A 13,433-nucleotide genomic window follows, 5' to 3' on the forward strand; every position below is an offset into this window, starting at 1 on the left:
TCCTACTGCATCCCAGCTCTCATCCTACTGCATCCCAGCTCTCATCCTACTGCATCGCAGCTATCATCCTACTGCATCGCAGCTCTCATCCTACTGCATCCCAGCTCTCATCCTACTGCATCCCAGCTCTCATCCTACTGCATCCCAGCTCTCATCCTACTGCATCGCAGCTATCATCCTACTGCATCGCAGCTCTCATCCTACTGCATCCCAGCTCTCATCCTACTGCATCCCAGTTCTCATCCTACTGCATCCCAGCTCTCATTCCACTGCATCCCAGCTCTCATCCTACTGCATCCCAGCTCTCATCCTACTGCATCCCAGCTCTCATCCTACTGCATCCCAGCTCTCATCCCATTGCATCCCAGCTCTCATCCCACTGCATCCAAGCTCTCATCCTACTGCATCCCAGCTCTCATCCCACTGCATGCCAGCTCTCATCCTACTGCATCCCAGCTCTCATCCCACTGCATCCCAGCTCTCATCCTACTGCATCCCAGCTCTCATCCCACTGCATCCCAGCTCTCATCCCACTGCATCCCAGCTCTCATCCTACTGCATCGCAGCTCTCATCCCACTGCATCCCAGCTCTCATCCCATTACCCAAACAGCAATAAGGTAGTCACTTAAGTCAGGTCAAACTCTCAGTTAAGCTTCGTCCAGCTTGAGCTGCTCTTATTCCCGTGACCATTGTGCTCCCTTAAGCTGATGCCTCCTCACCTGACGCTTGCCTTTCCTTAGGGTAAGTGGGTGGGTGTTATTTACCCTAATACCCACCCTAATGTAGGCAAGCGGCTGAGGTAAATGACCCTAATTTCATCACCCTTGAGGTCTTACCCTTGTGAGGTAAATGGACGACTTTGGCTTACCCTAGTGGGGTAAATGGCCGTCGTTTTACTTTCACTAGGCTTACCCCAGTGGGGTAAATGGCCTAGGTTCTACCTTCACTAAGCTTACCCTAGTGGGGTAGATGGCCCTGTCTTCACTTTAACTAGGCTTACTCTAGTGGGGGAAATGGCCCTAGTTTCACCTTCACTAGGCTTACCCTAGTGGGGTAGATGACCCTAGTTTCGCCCTAACTAACCCTAGACAACAATGGCCATAACTATGGACAGTGTTATCGGCTACTCTTACATCATCATAATCGGCTTAAATGAGCTGCCGATATCACCAATTCGCCGAGTGAGCGAATAAGCCAGTAACCAGCGTGCCGATAACAGAAATCGGTAGTTAATAAGAATCGGGTGATATAAAAGATTTTGATCTGCCGATAACGCCGATAAATCGATTCCACTGACTGAGCGACCGGGAACTTTACTCTGCTCGACCTCACCACCCTACCTGGCAGTGGAGGGTCGACCTCATTCACTTGCCGAATAGTGGATCGACCTTCACTCTACGTTCTGCGGTGATTCGACCTGATCGCTCTACCTTGGTAGTGGTGGGTCGATTTTATCACTCTACCTGGTCGTGGTGGGTCGACGTCATCATTCTACCTGTTGGTGCTAGGTCGACCATATCATTATACCTGGTAGCGCTGGGTCGAATTCACTATTCTGACTGAAGTGGTACATCGACCTCACCACTCTACCTTGTGGCGGTGCGTCGACCTCACCACTCTACCTTGTGGTGGTACATCGACCTCACCACTCTACCTTATAGCGGCAGAATCGACCTCACCACTCTACCTTGTGGCGGTACATCGACCTCACCACTCTACCTTGTGGCGGTACATCAACCTCACCACTCTACCTTGTGGTGGTACATCGACCTCACCACTCTACCTTGTGGTGGTACATCGACCTCACCACTCTACCTTGTGGTGGTACATCGACCTCACCACTCTACCTTGTGGTGGTACATCGACCTCACCACTCTACCTTATAGCGGCAGAAGCGACCTCACCGTCCCGCATTTTGACAAGAAAAAAAGAAAACAAAATACGAATCCAAAATGCACAACAGACGCCCCATAGAAAACGAGGAAGACAAAGACCTTGGAATGAGGGTCACTTATGACCTAACGTACACTTAGCATTATTGACCTGCGTAGAATTAGACAACTACACAGAGGAAAGGAAAGACAAAGACATTACAGGTACTGAGCGCAGCGCCCTGGGTCAGGAGGTCACATCTCAGCACACGCTGGGTCACCCTCTTGGGTCACCTAACTTGACCAAAGGCGAGGGAAGAGAGAGAGAGAAAAAAAAAAGACTGGAACACACACAGAGATGAGCAACAAATATCATTCCGTCACACATACGAGTGGAGAGGGAAGAGATCTCCCGGAAGCTTGGTAAATACTGAGAAACTATCTATAAACACACGATATCTTCGCTTCGTTAAGACGAAGATGCAGTGACCATAAACACCTGTAGCAAGAGATGCAATACAAGATGGAGGTAATCTTTCCTCAACAGATGACCAACAGGAAACTATCATAGTCTACCAGAGAAGTACAAATGTGTCGACAAATTATACGTTTGAAGTAACAGCTAAAAGAGGATTGGATTTCATCAGTCATGAGTGGATAAACCTCTTCAAGATTGCCAATATGCAAGTGCTACAATCTCTTTACCGAGCAGCGGCTGAAGTTCTTCCTATAGAATTTCAAAGTTAGTATACTTTATCTGTACTACGTGGTATTCCTTCATTGTTATCTTCCTACCGGCTGATGTGCCGGAGGGAGTGGTGGATGTGGGGAGGAGGAGCCTTCTGCATTACTATCCTGTCTCCATCTATCACATCAGTAATGGGTCACCCGATGTACCGATAACACTACGAATCACCCCCCCCCCCTGACCAACCACTAGTAAACTTATGGGAATCGCATCCCTCTCGCTCACGCCACCGATAAATCCTGCCGATATCATTCGCTTATCAATCAAATCAAGATAACGCAAAGTGATACATCCCGATACAGCTGATATCGACCGAAAAAAAAAGAGGAAACACGCCGAGCGAAATCAGTGAATCGTTCCAAGTCATCAAAATATATGAAAGTACCCGAAACATTAATGAAAATGACCGAATTACAATGTAATACCAATATATCACAATAATTACATTAACACTGACAATGTTCACAATCTCTTTACTGTAATACGAAAACGTGATACTAATTACCGTTTCTGTTAATTGCGCACATAATAGCTCTAATCTGGTCTTTAAGAATTCAGGCCAATTATGCCAAATTAAGAATTAAACATCGAAGAGTAAACAATATGTACTTTGAGAAATAACGTAAGAAAATGTAATGTGTGTTACGACATAAGACCACGAACATTATTGTCTATATTATTATCATTATCATCATCTGGTCTTTATCATCATCATTATCATTATTTTCAATATTACTATAATTATTATTATCATGATTAGTATTATCATTATTATTACTATCATTCTTACTACTGCTACAAATGTGAAAATATTGAGGAAAAGAAAACGGTCAGAATGTCATTTAGAAGATGGGAGACTCACGGCCATAGCTCACCCACACAATCAAAACATAATAAAAATCCTTTTTTTTCTCCTGTATCTTCAGACTCTGGAGAATTATAGCATCATAATCTATTTATCTTTGATTTAACATTGATCAAGTTATGTAAGTGATTCATCTCTTTAATCTGATGATATTATTCCCACTCCAACGGCTGGAAATAGAAACACATGATCCTTTCGCACATTCGTGCACGACCCTTGAGCACGACTGCACGACCCTTGTGCACGTTCGCACAACCCTTGAGCACGACAACACGACCCCTGTGCACGTTCGCACGACCCTTAAGCACGAAAACACGACCCTTGTGCACGTTCGCACGACCCTTGAGCACGACAACACGACCCTTGAGCACGACTGCCAAACCCTTGAGCACGAATGCACGACCCTTGTGCACGTCCGCACGACCTTTGAGCACGACTGCACGATCCTTGAGCACGACAACACGACCCTTGAGCACGTCCGCACGACCCTTGAACACGACAGCACGACAACTGAATACGACGGCTTTCGACTCCAACCCTATCAGGTAAGGACGCAGAGCCAGAACCACTCGAAATGTGAGAGCAGTACTCCATACAAGGATGGATCAGTCCTTTCTATAAACGGATCAACTGTTCAGAAGAAAAGACATTTCGACATCTAACCAGGACTACCCAAGTTTCTTACGAGGCAGCAGACTTAGCTAATTCCCGTAATGTGGGTTTTTTTTCCCCAGGAAGTGTGGGCGTTACACCAATACCACGTATGGACAATGCGTCAAGAAAGGTGGAATTACAGGACCGTCAAAGGAGAGGAGAGAGGAAAGCTGTGAGGAATTCACGACAGAGAGATGGGTAGAAACTGGGTCTTGGAGTCTATGCTAGTGGCTCATCACCACTTCGTAACTTCCTCAATCAGTCTTGGTCAGTACAAAGTGGTGATCACCCACTTTGTACTGACCGAGAACTGATTGACTGATTGAGGAAGTTATGTCATGACGAGTTGCACATCATGGTGAGGAGGAGGAGGAGGAGGAGGAGGAGGCTGAGGAGGAGGAGGTGGAGGAGGAGGAGGAGGTTGAGGAGGAGGAGGAGGAAGTGGAGGAGCAGAAGTGAATGATGTGGATGAATGTAGTGTTGAGTCGACAGCGTATGAGTGCACAGGATTATTTGTGGAACAGAGGAAACTGTTTGTAAAAAAAAAAAAAAAGGAGAATTTGCAGGATGAGTGCGCTAACACACACACACACACACACACACACACACACGATAATAATGAAAAACAAACAAGACCTGAACCTGAACTTCAAAATATCTACACAACAATTTTTATTCTTCCAAAGCTTTCCCTCCCTCACATGGTCTTCATCCTATACATGGTCTTCATCTCCCCCACATGGTCTTCATCTCCCCCACATGGTCTTCATCTCCCCCACATGGTCTTCATCCCCCACATGGTCTTCATCCTACACGTGGTCTTCATCTTCCCCACATGGTCTTCATCCCCCACATGGTCTTCATCCTACACGTGGTCTTCATCCCCCACATGGTCTTCATCCCCCACATGGTCTTCATCACCCACATGGTCTTCATTCCCCCAATGGTCTTCATCTCCCACATGGTTTTCATCCCCCACATGGTGTTCATCCCCCACATGGTCTCCCTCTCCCACATGGTTTCTCTTCCTCACAATGGTCTTCCTCCCTCACAATGATGGTCTTCTTCCCCAACAATGGTCTTCCTCCCCCACATGATCTTCCTCCCCGACAACGGTCTTCCTCCCCAAAAATAGTCTTCCTCCCCCACATAGTCATCCTCCCCCACTTGGTCTTCCTCCCCACCTACCACACAACGGGCACATCACGAAAAAGGTGCAGAAAATGGGGTACACAAGATCATCTCCGGCCACGCTCGCACTTCGAGTCAGTCATTAGGCGCTAAACACACAGCTGGTTCTCCTCCCTCCCTCCACCATCAACCACCTGGACCTCATCTCTCAGTTCTGGGGAGAGGCTACTCCACCATCATATCCTGTACCGGGAGATCCCCTTTTCCTTGGGTTGCAGTTCTTAACACCACCGAGGCCGACACGAGCACACACCAGGCGGTCTCGTCCAGACCGCCTGGTGTGTGCGAAGCGTCTGGCCTGACCTCATGTCTCCATGACCCTACCAATGACCCGATTATCATTAATCTTTGTATATGCGAAAACGAAACTCACACACGCACGAACGTACATACGTGTACTCCCGCCAACGTGCGGTAACACACACACACACACACACACACACACACACACACACACACACACACACAAACACACACACGACACACACACACACACACACACACACACACACACAAACACACACACGACACACACACACACACACACACACACACACACACACACACACACACACACATCCCAAAGCACTCAAGGTGCCACATATTCCAAGCGGCGTCACCCCCCCCTCCCCCCCACACACACACAATACACCACTGTCGTTTAAAAATGATGACGCGTTATTTCCCCCCCCCCCCCCCCCCCATCCCCTCCCACCCACCCTCCAGGTTTGGGAGGATAATCAATAAGTGACATAAGTGGTGTCGCTCCACGTCAGATCAACGGTGTACGCCCGGTAACACCGGAATATGTCAGCTGGTCACGCGAACTTCACACATACGCCCTTCTTCCACGCGGGCTGTCGTCTCTCCCCCCCCCCTACCCCTCACCCCCCCAACCCGTGTTCGTTATAAAGCCACGCTAAAGACGGAAATAAATTACATCTGTATTATAACATTTATCAGTTATTTGAAAAAATATATAAACGTTGTAGATATATGTAAAAAAAAAACTAGAAATATTACTAGATTGTCCAAAATAAAAGAGTTACGGGAGGACTCTGACGTGACTAAATCACTTCATCTCGTCTCCCATTGGATTCTGCATCCCGTCATCCCACCAGCCTCGCCCAATGGCGGCGCAGCATCATTTCATCTCCCGCCGGGCGCGGCCAATGGGCAGGCAGGATCTCCGGAGAGGCGGAGTCGCCCGAGCATCTGGCCAATCATTCGTGACGTCAACGCACGACTCCCGCGCCCTTCACAGCTCGGCGACATCTTGGGGGGGGGGACACACGACAACCCCTTATTTTACACTTCATTTACACCCTCAACCACCCAATTTACCAGCCGCGGAGGTTGGCTATTTACAACGGGCGGTGATTAACGTCGTGTAAACTGTTATTTTTTTTTTTCTAATGCCCCAAAATAGTTGAAATGGTATGAGGAAGGAGAGAGAGAGAAGATGGAGGAGGTGGTGTTATAAGACGTAGGTGAGGCTTGAGCCCTCGCTCCCCATACACACACACACACACAAACACCCCTTGTATCAGGGGGCTGCACCTGGTGTGTCTGGGGGTGATGTGTGAGGGGTAGTATACGACTTACCTCCACACAGTGGCACGACCAGTGGGGGGTGGCGTGGCGTGGCGTGGCGGTGGCCAGCCGTTGGTCCACACTGGAGAGCGAAGTGGCCCGGCCCGTGGGATGTGGCTGACGACCTGGGCGCTTGCCGGCCTCAGAGGCCTCCCAAGACACCGGGGCTGGGCCACGGGGCGATGCTGGCGACGGCCAAGATAACCGCTTCGGTGCCGACGGCACTGGTGTCTTTTGTGGAGTCGGGCACAGCGTTCGTATGGTGGCGCTACCGCTGGCGCGAGGGCGACGGAGGCGCTTCACTCCGTACTGTCCTGGTGCGTGGCCTAGAGAACGTGTGCAGCGTTCCACACGTTCCTCCTGAAGATCCACTCGGTCAAATTTCCAGTCTGGGGCGGTCGCTCTGTTTCAGGGCTTTTCCAGACGACCGTCAATACGTATATGCATATATCTGTATATATATATATGTATGTATATATACACACAAACATATATACACGTATACGAATTCCAGCTATTTTCGTTTTCTATTGATATCACTCACAAAGACACTTCTGTGTACAGGTGGAATATATGTATTTATATATATATATATATATATATATATATATAAACACACACATGAATATGTTCTCTGCCCCACGGGTACGCACAGACACACACGCACACACACACACGCACACACATGAAAGGTTTCCAGAGAATAATATGAGGGTTTCCTGTGTGGGTGGTGCCGGGGGGGGAGGAGGGGGGTAAGGGGGGGAGGGTTCCGCTGTGGTCCAGGTAGAGAGAGAGAGAGAGAGAGAGGCGGTGGGAGCGGAGGGGGGCGAACCTTGCCCTCTGGCGGCCACAGGCACACTGCTGCCTGCACCCTGACTCACCTCCTCCCCTCGCACACGCGCTGCGGGATGGGAGAGAGAGAGAGAGAGAGAGAGAGAGAGAGAGAGAGAGAGAGAGAGAGAGAGAGAGAGAGAGAGAGAGAGAGAGAGAGAGGTAGTGCGAGAGGAAGAGCCTGGGTGGGGGTGTGTGGGGCACAGGATTGGGGGGGGGAGGGGGCGGCGACGCCTCGGCTGAGGGGACACACACACACACACACACACACACACACAGAGGAGCCTCCGCGGTGCGGTGCTTAGCGCTGTCACCCATGGCTCTCACGGGCCCGAGTTCGGGGTCATGGACGGGGTAGCTGACTCACAGCCAACCCAGCTCTTCATCCTCCCTGTTTGACAGATGGGTGCTTGAACTAGATATATATATATATATATATATATATATATATATATATATATATATATATATATATATATATATATATATATATATATATTGGAAAGGATCACAATTTTGCGCGTGATCAAGTATATTCCTAAGAGTCCACGAGAAAAATGAAACACGATAAATTTCCCAGTGCAAAGAAATCATTTTATAGAGTTGAGCCCAAACCTCCCATTGACACTAAGAATCTTTTAGTTCTCCCTCTTAATATCAATTTTACTTTACTTCCCATGTTCCTTAAATCCTTTAATGTAAATGTCGCCTTCAGCAAAAATAATACTATGAAGAATATCTTAATCAGGAACTCACCAGAAAATTCGCCTGGGTGCATTTATAAAGTGCCATGTAGAATTTGTGATAAGTTTCATGTTGGGCAGACTGGTAAGGATCTTTCTGTCAGACTTAAGCAACATAGATATAGTATAAGAAGAGGACAAGAATCAAATGCCTTGTTTAATCACGTTAAAAACTATGATCATTGCATTGACTGGAGTACTGCCATCTCAGTTATCAACTCTAACTCTATTACCACGAGAAATATCATTGAATCTTCTGTCATCAAATACACAAAGAATTATAACCTTAATACTAGTCAAGGTCTATACAAATTGGATAACATTATTGTTGATAAAATTTGCAAACAATTCACCTTCTTGTCCACATAATGAGTTTATAATACGCTCGTTGTCTGTCTTGGATCATAATGAGACACACAGAAACGAATGGAGGGTGTGTTAAGATGGTTCCGGCTATTACTTAACACTCCCGAGGCAAGAAAATATAAACCTCCTGGGCCAATGTTTTGCCTCGAATGAGGCTAGAGTACTTGCGCTTCAACAGGATTGTGAACCTACGGAAGGACTGACCAACGAGAGGAGTTGAAAGCAGTACCACTGATACGCTGTAGAATAGACTCAGCACCATAGACGCAAGACATATTTCTGTTGAAATCCGCGACTCTCATTAATTGCGCCTCCATGGCTACACGATATGTTTACAGGTGGTCTTCTGTACAATAAGTTTACAGGGTGGTCTTCTATACGATAAGTTTACAGTGTGGTCTTCTATACGATCAATTTACAGGTGGTCTTCTACACGATAAGTTTACAGGTGGTCTTCTATACGATAAGTTTACACGTGGTCTTCTATACGATAAGAAGGAACAGAGAAGGGGGTCAGGTTAGGATATTCCCTCAAAGGCCCAGTCCTCTGTTCTTAACGCTACCTCGCTAATGCGGGAAATGGCGAATAGTATGAAAGAAAAGATATATATATATATATATATATATATATATATATATATATATATATATATATATATATATATATATGTGTGTGTGTGTGTGTGTGTGTGTGTGTGTATTTGCTGATAACCACGAGGAAAACGAAACACAGTCAACAGGTTGTTATCAATGAAAACGTCACATGCGCTTTGGAAAACGCACTAACCAGAATGCAAGGTTATTATGCCGGCCAGTCGGGGCTCAGTGGCAGTATTCACCAGAGTGTAGTAAACATGGTATATAACTCAGACATATTATCAATAAAAGCACGGAGGTTAGACCTCACTACTGATCATTATGAATATACTCATCCACCTCCCGCTCACCATGGACCACATGACGGTGCAAGGGACCACGTCTCTGTTTTATGTCCTTCACGCCAAGAGGAAGAGATGCTGGCATTTTTAAGACTCGTCCACACACACACACCTTCAGCACGTTCCCCGTACACCATCATCAGAAGCCATCATAGTCTACATCTCCACCATTTACACCTTGTGGAGGCAGACGACGTTCATCCATCCTACATGCCTCGGTGACATGTCAGGGGACGAAAATATCTCGCACAGCTGCCATCAATGTGCATCAATTCAAGTTCGTATTATTGAAATCATATCATTGAAGTGGCAAAACTAAACTGGGAGTGTACGAGTCACTATATATATATATATATATATATATATATATATATATATATATATATATATATATATATATATACACGGAGTTACCGGATTACGCCTGCAGTGGGGGTGGGGAAGGGGTGGGGGTCATACTTGGGCGAGGCTGCATCACTCACTGGCAGTACAATCTCGTCCAAGAAATCCTCACTCCGAAGGCGTCCACGATTCCCTCCTACTGGGAGTAGGGCTGCCTAGAGAGAGAGAGAGAGAGAGAGAGAGAGAGAGAGAGAGAGAGAGAGAGAGAGAGAGAGAGCAACATCCCAGGCTGGGTGGCATGTCCACACCAAGTGAATAAAGTGAAAAAAAAAAAAAAGGTCAATACTGGGCGGTGCCTAGCGTACGGGAGGGGAGAGAGCGAGAGAGAGAGTGTGTGTGTCCGACAGGTGAGGAGGAGGGGGGAAAAATTGGGAAGAGGGGAGGAGAGAGAGAGAGACGGAGAGAGAGGGAAGCAAGGGGAGGTGATGGGGGGTGTGAAAGAGGGAGGGGAGGCGTTTATGGGGTTGAGGGAGGGAGGGAGGGGAAACGGGTGTGGGGGAGGGGGTGGGGGGGATGAGGTGCCGGGCCTGCCAGACGTACGAGGCCCCTGCTGACGGGTTTATTGACCATAGCAAACAGTGTTTATGGCTCTAACTGACCTCTGCCATACTAAACCACATATATAAGTTTCCTTCTTTTTTCTGTCAAACCACTGTTGTGGGGTTCACTATTGTCATTATAACGTACAAGAAATAATTCAAATGTTTCCAGCCGATATTCGACACATTTGAATTGTGTGCCTTCTTTTTTTTTTCCACGACTTTTATTTCCACGTTTAATACCCACGTTAAACCACCTTTATCGGTTTATTTACTAAGCAGGGCTAGGACTGGTTCATGCGTCGCTATTTTCAAGTCCCTTTTTTTTATTATAAGAATATTTACCACGGGGGAAAAATATGTAGAGGCGGCGTTCCAAACGTATATGGCAACGGAGGGGAGAATTATCATGGCAAGGTATGGCACTACCGGCCACACTGGTAACACCAGACGCTGCTCCATCAGTTGTCTATCCCCCCACGTCCATCCCGTCACTATCCCACGTCCATCCCGCATCTATCCCACGTCCCTCCCGCATCTATCCTGAATCCCATATCTATCTTGCATCTCTCCCACATCTAACCCACACGTATCCCGCGTCTGTCCCACATCTATCCCGCGTCTGTCCCGCGTCCGTCCCACATCTATCCCTGGCTTGTTCCATGGCTCGGCTATGTGGTGGTTGGTTTTTAGGCTTCGGTGTGGCGCGTGGGTTCGAAACCACGTCAGTGTGACCCAGATATGAGGGTTCAACACCAGGTCACTGTGACCTATATATGAGTGTTCAAGACCCGGCCACTATGATATATATATATATATATATATATATATATATATATATATATATATATATATATTAATATATATATATATATATATATATATATATATATATATATATATATATATATATATATTCCTAGGAATCCACGGGGAAAATGAAACACGACAAGTTCCCAAGTGCACTTTCGTGTAATAATCACATCATCAGGGGAGACACGAGAGAGAAATATAACAGTCAGTTGATATACAACGAAGAGACGTAGCTAGGACGCCATATATATATTCGCCATTTCCCGCTTCAGGGAGGTAGCGTCATGAACAAATGACTGAGCCTTAGAGGGGAAAAAAATAAAGAAATCCTCACTTGGCCCCATTCTCTGTTCCTTCTCTCGAAGTAAAAAACAGTAGGGGAGGATTTCCAGCCCCCCCCCCCCTCGCTTCCTTCCCTTTAAGTCGCCTTCTACGAGACGCAGGGAATACGTGGGAAGTATTCTTTCTCCCCTATCCCCAGGGTATATATATATATATATATATATATATATATATATATATATATATATATATATATATATATATATACCCTGGGGTATATATCCCTGGGGGATAGGGGATTAAGAATACTTCCCACGTATTCCCTGCGTGTCGTAGAAGGCGACTAAAAGGGAAGGAAGCGAGGGGAAGGGGGGCTGGAAATCCTCCCCTCTCGTTTTTTTTTTATTTAATTTTTCCAAAAGAAGGAACAGAGGGGGCCAGGTGAGGATATTCCAAGAAAGGCCCAGTCCTCTGTTCTTAACGCTACCTCGCTAACTTGGGAAATGGCGAATAGTTTAAAAGAAAAGAAATATATATATATATATATATATATATATATATATATATATATATATATATATATATATATATATATATATATATATATCACGTCACAGGTAGGCAGGTGGAAGTGTTACGCTGGTCTCCCGGGCTTTACGGAGCTCATTTGCATATGAAATACATGTTAACTAACATGGAGACATTAGCATATGGTGGCGAGGAGCGACCTGTACACACGTGGGGAATGTCTGCGATGACGTAACGGATCACCCATATGGTGACCTGTAAACATAGGGGGAACTGATGATCCCCAGGGGACTGGGAGGGGACAGATGATTATCCCAGGGGACTGGGAGGGGACAGATGATTATCCCAGGGGATTGGGAGGGGACAGATGATTATCCCAGGGGATTGGGAGGGGACAGATGATTATCCCAGGGGATTGGGAGGGGACAGATGATTATCCCAGGGGATTGGGAGGGGACAGATGATTATCCCAGTGGATTGGGAGGGGACAGATGATTATCCCAGTGGATTGGGAGGGGACAGATGATTATCCCAGTGGATTGGGAGGGGACAGATGATTATCCCAGGGGATTGGAAGGGGACAGATGATTATCCCAGTGGATTGGGAGGGGACAGATGATTATCCCAGGGGACTGGGAGGGGACAGATGATTATCCCAGTGGATTGGGAGGGGACAGATGATTATCCCAGGGGACTGGGAGGGGACAGATGATTATCCCAGGGGATTGGGAGGGGACAGATGATTATCCCAGGGGATTGGGAGGGGACAGATGATTATCCAAGGGGATTGGGAGGGGACAGATGATTATCCCAGGGGATTGGGAGGGGACATGATTATCCCAGAGGATTGGGAGGGAACATGATTATCCCAGTGGACTGGGAGGGAACATGATTATCCCAGGGGATTGGGAGGGAACATGATTATCCCAGAGGATTGGGAGGGGACATGATTATCCCAGGGGATTGGGAGGGAACATGATTATCCTAGAGGATTGGGAGGGAACATGATTATCCCAGTGGACTGGGAGGGAACATGATTATCCCAGTGGATTGGGAGGAACATGATTA

General features: G+C 46.8%; 1 protein-coding gene across 3 annotated transcripts in view; it reads right to left on the reverse strand.

Moving 5' to 3' along the window:
- Positions 1 to 13,433, reverse strand: part of peb (zinc finger protein pebbled) — a 674,329-nt gene that overhangs the window by 196,832 nt on the left and 464,064 nt on the right. The window contains exon 1 of one of the 3 annotated variants that reach the window (XM_071665410.1): positions 6,936 to 7,605. The exons of the other annotated variants lie outside the window; for them this stretch is intronic. The gene's annotated coding sequence lies outside the window, so the exon portion shown is untranslated. Of the gene's footprint in view, positions 1 to 6,935; positions 7,606 to 13,433 lie in introns of those variants that run through there. 3 annotated transcript variants of the gene reach the window in all.

The sequence above is a fragment of the Panulirus ornatus genome, chromosome 1 (genome assembly GCF_036320965.1).
Source record: "Panulirus ornatus isolate Po-2019 chromosome 1, ASM3632096v1, whole genome shotgun sequence".
Taxonomy (NCBI): domain Eukaryota; kingdom Metazoa; phylum Arthropoda; class Malacostraca; order Decapoda; family Palinuridae; genus Panulirus; species Panulirus ornatus.